At 34.9% G+C, this 7,394-nt stretch overlaps 1 long non-coding RNA gene across 1 annotated transcript in view; it reads left to right on the forward strand.

Moving 5' to 3' along the window:
• Window positions 1-7,394, forward strand: part of LOC108771112 (uncharacterized) — an 81,892-nt gene that overhangs the window by 57,964 nt on the left and 16,534 nt on the right. The window lies entirely within an intron of this gene.

The raw sequence follows: 7,394 nt of genomic DNA on the forward strand, positions 1-7,394 counted from the left end.
ATGTAATAACGCGTATACATCGCCACCGCCATCGCTGCCACGTTTTAAGTGTTTCGTTTCAGCGGCCGTAAAAATATGACGACGGGCGGTGTATCGAGTTACCCGCGGAATCCCCTCATTTGCTACCCTTTGCCTATCTCGTTTCCTACCTACCCATCCCCATTTCATCCCTCCCCCTCTCGTTTTTTACTTCTCTCTCTCTCTCTCACACACACACACACACACAAAATACGCGCGATTTACATACGTGCCGATGTGTTCCTATACGAGAGAAGTATATATATATGCCGGATGAATTCCGAAGGGGACGCGATAGCGATATACACGACCATAGGTACATAATCACTTTTTTACTATACCGACCACCTACCTGTGTTCGATGCGCAACGCTGCTCCAACGTGCTTTGGAGTTTGGACAATGCTTTTAATGTTATTTCAGCTATTTCTCTGTCGCGTGACCCATTATAATGGGAATAAAGTAATCATGTACTCGTGTCTCTTTTTTTCTTTCTCTCTGTATTATCCCTTTAGCCGGTGAATCTTTTGCAATGACGTTTGATGTAATTATTAGAAAGAAATTAATGTTATATCGTCAAAATATGACAGGAGATGGAGTAGATTATATAATTAACGATGATAGCGTACTCTCTAAAATTTTCGGAGTGAATCTCACTCTGAAGAATGAAATCTCACTCTAAAGATTGAAAGTTGAGCTATTCTTTTTTAACTGGCTCAATTTTCACTCTTTAAGAATGAGATTCCAAATAATTTATAGAGTAATGATACAAAATTTTATGGTAATAATAATGAAAATTCCCGTAACAAATAATAAAAATAAATAAAGGACAAACGGGCAATTGGGAATTGGCACAGTGATCGGTGCGTAATGCTCTTCAAAAAGCTTTATCTTACATAAATAAAATGAGATTTGTACATGTTTCGGCTAGTTTTCTAGCCTTCTTCAACAAAAACATACGATGAACAGTAAGTTAATTCTAATTCTAATTATAATTATATTAAACAATAAATTAAATTGTTTTCAAAATAAAAACAATAAAAGAATGTTCAGAAATAATTTAAAGTAAAAAGCGCGATAATTTACGATTAATTATAGTAATAAATTAATAACGTAAAACATATTTATTTTTTGAAAACAAGAAGTCAATATACTCATTAAATTCTTTGGAGTGAAATCTTACTCTAAGGAGCGAAAATTAGCCAGTCTTGAAAAAGGATGGCTCAATTTTCAATTTTTAAGAATGAAATTTCATTCTTCAGAATGAGAGTCACTACGAAAGTTTTAGAGAGTATTTTACATATTAATGTAAAATTGTTAACTTATGTTGCTGCGACCGTGTTACTCTCAGTTGATCTTATGTGTGAATATTCTTTTATAATTATATTAATTCATCTTTCTCTTATGAACAAACCGACTTTAAACTCATTGAAACCCGAGTCTATAATACCCCATACACATGCGTTTGTATAACTCTGGATTACAATGACCAACCAGCGCGAAGAAAAGCGACATGTCACATTTATGAAATCGGGATTGAAATTTATTCGTTGAGATAAAGAGGAGTTCATTATGGGTAAGGCTTTGTTACTGTCCTCACCAATTATAACAGCCTTTGTCGTCAAGTTTGTTAAAAGCTTGATCACGCGTGCGTGTTACTGACACGACGACAATATCGATTGCGAATAGGGAGACGGGGTTAATATGATACATGCTACTTATCGCAATTTATGTCGCTCGGTCAGAAAATTTGAAAGGCCGTGCACAATGAGAAACATAAATAAAAATACACATATTCGTTTAATCGGATGATAGTGATGCCACCTGAAATAAAATTCCGCGGACAAAATTTAATCGAAAATTATTTAGAAACAAAATCTATTTTCTTATCAAATCTAGTTTTGTATACAGTTTTCGCTTTTTATTTAAACTAGCACATCCCCTGCGCGCGCTCCTCCATTATACTCTCCTTTTTAGACATTATGAAATATAGTATTACAAATCTGGTTTCAAAATATTTGAATAAGAAAAATGACCGAATCGTTATAGCGGTTTGAAAATTTGAAAATTCAAAGTGGTTGAATTAATATGGCGGATGGAATTATTTAGTTAAATACCATAAATAATTTTATAATACAATTATTTATTATCGAATGCTAATGTTACCATGGTACATGTTGCTTCCTTTTTTTTGTTTTACGTTAGAGGTGAAAATTTTCGTACACCTTCTGCCAGGTGATGTTTCATTTGAACATGAACCTGACCAGAGGAAGACATGTGGCGCCCGAGCTCACCGGGTGTGTTGGATTCGTTCAGTTCGTGTTTTCTATGAAATTCCGAACAGACCGCCTACCAACTAAAAACTCCCCCCTTGTCACACGATCTTCGTTATTGGAGCTTCGAATCATTGTAGTATTACTGAAAGCTCTAATTATCTTCTCTTTTTAAGTATCTCGTATTCTTCTACTTAGCTCAGTTGTTTTAGTTTCCTGGCAATTCGTTTATCATATATTTCTATTATTTTTAGCTTTTATTTTTGATTTTATTAATCTCTGATCAGAACTGGGCATGTATTTAAAATACTTTTATTTCAAATCAGTATTTGTAAGATAATTGTATCATGTATTTCGTATTTCAGCGGAGTACATGAAAATATTCTGCATTTTATATTTTATGGAAATAGACAGTTAGATAGAACTTTATTGATTCCCCTTAGGATTACAAATTATATTCACACACACCACTTATCCTAACTTAACCTAACTTATACTAACTTATCCTAACTTAATTACTTTACCGACTCTTTCTCTCTCTCCACGCGCCTAGACCCCCGCTACCGGTGCATTCTCTGTTTAATTGTGCAATCAAGATTGTCCAAAATATATTGTAATATTTAAAAAGTAGATCACAATAATCTTGAAATTTCTCAATTTTTAATTATTTTATTTCTCAATCTACACTTCAATTTTTCCCCTCAGAGCCTGCCTCTCTCCTCATTCTCTCTCTATCACTTAATCCCACACTTAATCAAATCTTAAAGAAAAAATTATGGAATAATGCGCTATTTATGCGTTACACATATCCGCAAAAAAAAAATAAATTTTGCGCTCATTACGTTCGAATGCGAGCATGCGTCAGCAAATGAACAAACCAATGCAGAAAACAATATTCGATTTTTAAATATATTCAATTTCGTATAACTTTTGAACTAAGGTTGAACAAAGTAATATTCCGACGGAGCAATCGTGAGCAAACGATGAGCAAACGAATGCAAACAAAAAATATTCCATTTTTAATATTGGGGTCTAGCGTGAAGTTGGCCCCCAAAATTTAAATTTCGTATAACTTTTGAACTACGGGTGATCAAACGAAAATTCCGACGGAGCAATCGTGAGCAAACGATGAGCAAACGAATGCAAAAAATTATACCATTTTTTAATATTAGGTTCTAGCGTGAAGTTGGACCCCAAAATTTAAATTTCGTATAACTTTTGAACTACGGGTGATCAAACGAAAATTCCGGTGGAACACTCGTGACACTTCATAAATCAAAGAATTGTTTTGCACAGTCAGTGTATTTAATTTAGCAGTTTTAAACGACTTAGGGGTGAATATGACTGTTCGATTCAAGAGAGAAGTGCCTTAAGTGTTGCAGAGCGGAAAAACCAAAAATGCCTGGAAAAAATAGCGCATAAATCGCGCATAATTCCTGTGTATTTAATTTTCCAAATCGGTTGTTTGTAACGGATGGAGGGGCTGACTGACTGCCTACTTAGTCCCCTACAAAAAAATTTTTTTTACCGTTATAGGTAACTCATAAATAGCGCATTATTCCATAATTTTTTCATTAAAATTTGTTAATTGGGGGGGTCCAGCTAGGCAGACGTGACTTAGGGGTGAATATACGGTGAAACTGTCAAGATCTATTGGTTACGTAAACTTACGATGTTAATAAAATTGACATGATTTGGTCATAATCGTCGTGCGGTAAGTCTTACTCCATTAGAGGGGCATTCTCACCAGTTACAAGGCTGGATGGTAGTAATGATTAAAATCTATTTAACAAATATATTCAGTGATTTTTATTATATTAATAATGTCTTTGTAACCATATCTACATGCAAATTATAACCGTATCATGCGAATTTGTTTTTTGAGGTTTACATCGCTGTGAAGTTTTTAATCATTACTACCATCCAGCCTTGTAACTTGTGAAAACGACTCTCTAATGGAATAAGGTTTACTGCACAACGATTATGACCAAATCATGCCTATTTTGTTAACATCGTAAGTTTACGTTTTCAATTCCATAGATCTTGTACATTGAAAAATTCCATGGATCTTGTACATTGAAAAATTTCCGTGCAATTCAGGACAAGTGGTTAACTATGAATAGTAAATAAGATTTTAAAATCAATCGACAGACAATTCTTATAAACACTACTTTTCACACTTGGCCATTAAGTTTGCTGCAGATTATTATTTGCCACAAATTAAAATTAAGTTTGCGGTTGTTTCAAAGAATTTAAAACAATTACGAGAGATGCGATGAGGTTTGTTTCGTATATGTGTAAAGTTTCCCACGTTTTGTATGTGCTTTTATATTAACACGTGCAGCATACACACGCGCGCGCGCGCGCGCACAGAGCTCAAGGTGGAAGCCGCGCGGCCAAACACTTCTGTAGATGCACTTAACACAGCGATAATATTATGTCTCGTTGGAACAGTTGGTGGTTGAAGAGGCTGGAATGGTTGGTGGCCAACCATTTGCGGTAAATCGGTCGCGACAGGGACTCGCTCGTGGTGGACTTGCGGCGTTGGGGCACCCTTAGTTGCCAACGTATATCGAGAGTATATGTCATAGTAAAGGTCCGCACTGTCTTTTGAGACTCGCAAAAAAAGATATTTTATAATTTTTCCCTCTTTCAAAGATTTTATTTTAAATAAAAAAATTACATTGACATTTTGGAAACAGAATGTGAAAAATTAATATTTTGTGTACAGTAAAATGGGGCAACTTTTTCCTAAATTTTGATAATTCCCAGACAGCACGTATGTCAAAATCAGAGCAAAAGATATCTTAAGCCTCTTGTTCACTCGCCATTACTATCTTAGATTATAACTTGTTATTTCAGAAGCGAGAATCATACAATAACAGTTCTTGCAAATTATATTTAAATAAAAGTACCTATTTTTCAATAAAACAACATTTGCAATCAATAGAATAGACTCATAAAACACTTGCGATCTTCAAACATTATCTTCTTGCTTTGAGAAGAAATTAAATCACATTTATTTCTATATACTAATAATTTGACAATTTGTCATAACTCAACGTAGTTTATTTATTTATTATTATTTATTTCCTTTTTTAGTTATGCATAATTGCCAGTAATATTTATTAATTGATAAAATAAAAAAAAGTCGGTATATTTTACAAGTCGGTTATACCGATTTTAATAATAAGTATTTTCTGGAAACATATACTTCTATTATTAATATATTTTGCAAGAATTTTTATTACATATTTTCCCGCTGACGTCACAAATTTTTATATTAATAGATTTTGCAAGAATGTTTATTGCATATTTTTCGCTTTTGACGTCATAATTTTAAATATAGTAGTGGTGAGTATATAAACAGAAACTTTAAAAACATCTTAAAGACATTTTATATTGACGTCTTATATTCTGATTTTGCACGTGCGTGCTAGGCATTTTTTTTTTTAATTTGGACCAAAGTTATCCCATTTTATGGTACCTATATTTCAAATACAAAATAGAATCTTGTAATTCATCGAAAAACGCGCGCATACTGAAAGCATCTTCAATTTTGCAACTTTTTTTTGTAAAGGAAGGAATAAGTTTCATTTCCGTATCCCCTTCATTTAATTTCATTGTGTCGTTCGCCGCAACTACTTATGCGCGTCTCGTTTTCGTCACATTGCCGGCAATTTTAAAGTCCGCGGTTAGCCCGTAAACGTACCATCCCGGCGTCTTGTGTAAGCCAGGTCGTAAACCGGAAACTTCATTTCTTTAATGAGCATGTAAATTCTGCGCGGCGACTCCGGACTCCGGACACGATTTCGCGACGGCTAAGCGTATCCGCTTGTACACGTATCTGCCGTATATTCAGTATTCGTACTCGCACGGCGATATCAACGCGAAACGCGTCGAGAATTTCGTTATGGCAATCATGTACACGGGGCAGCATGGCGTCGCGGCGTTGGAAGACGCCGACGGAGGTGACGACCGGCGCGAAGGAGATTTACTCTCCTTTTTATATTTCGCCCAAGACGCGCATTTCCGACGGACGACGCGACGGAGGAAAGCGGGATTAATGAATATTCAGGAGCAACGGAGCGCAGAGTTGGACTCTGCACTGGTTGGCACGAGATGAAGGAGAGAGAGAGAGAGAGAGAGAGAGAGAGAGAGAGAGAGAAGAAGGGGGAAAAAGAGAATGGTCAGCAAGGGAGGAAGCTGGAAGAAGAAAGATGCATGAGGGAGGAGAGATAGAGGACGGACGCGAGAAAATGCCCTGACGTTAACGCGATTAATTTGCTGGGAACTTTACATTTTAATATTCATCTCGGGGACGCTCTCCCTGACCTCCTTCTTTTTCTTTCCCGCCTTCTTCCAGTATGCCTTTCTTGCTTCTTTCTTGTCCTTGTTTTTCCGCTAGCCTTACTTCTTCATGCGACCCTTCGTCTAATCCCACTTTTTTTCCTTTGGTCCCCCACGCGTTTTCCCAGTTCTTCCCTGGCTTCTTCGCGCTTATTTACCCTGGCGGATTCGTGACGATGCGCCTCGAAAGTTTAATATAATAACAGTCTCCCGCGAGTCGAAAAACCAATGAGGCAGAGTAAGGAGAGAGTATGTGCTTAAAAATTTATCAGACAGTTTATGGTATTAATAAATCTGAAATAAATGGCTATAAGGAAAAAAATATTTTATTTATCTGCAATATTTTTTTAGATTTAATACTTTGGGTTAAAATAGATCCTAGATATTTTATTTTAAGAAATATACTATATAGGGGGAGAGAATTGTTGAATGCGTGTCGATTATCTCATCAATATTTTATGTTTTTACTTATATTTTACTTATACTTTAATATAAGTAACATTTAGCAACAAAAATATGAAATAAATGAGAAATAAGTATTATAAACAAAAATTTAATAAATAAATTATCCTCATCTTATTTTTTTTTTAAATAACATTAAAAAATCAGGTTCAACTGATATTAATTTTTCATCAATTAATATTGCTGATAATAGTGTTATCATGCACTGAGAAAAATTTCCAGGCTTTTTATCCGTTCAAAAAGTAACAAACAGATATTTCCGATTGATTTTGATCGGATTTATAAGACTATCC

The sequence above is a fragment of the Trachymyrmex cornetzi genome, unplaced genomic scaffold (assembly GCF_001594075.2).
Source record: "Trachymyrmex cornetzi isolate Tcor2-1 unplaced genomic scaffold, Tcor1.1 scaffold1391, whole genome shotgun sequence".
Lineage (NCBI taxonomy): Eukaryota > Metazoa > Arthropoda > Insecta > Hymenoptera > Formicidae > Trachymyrmex > Trachymyrmex cornetzi.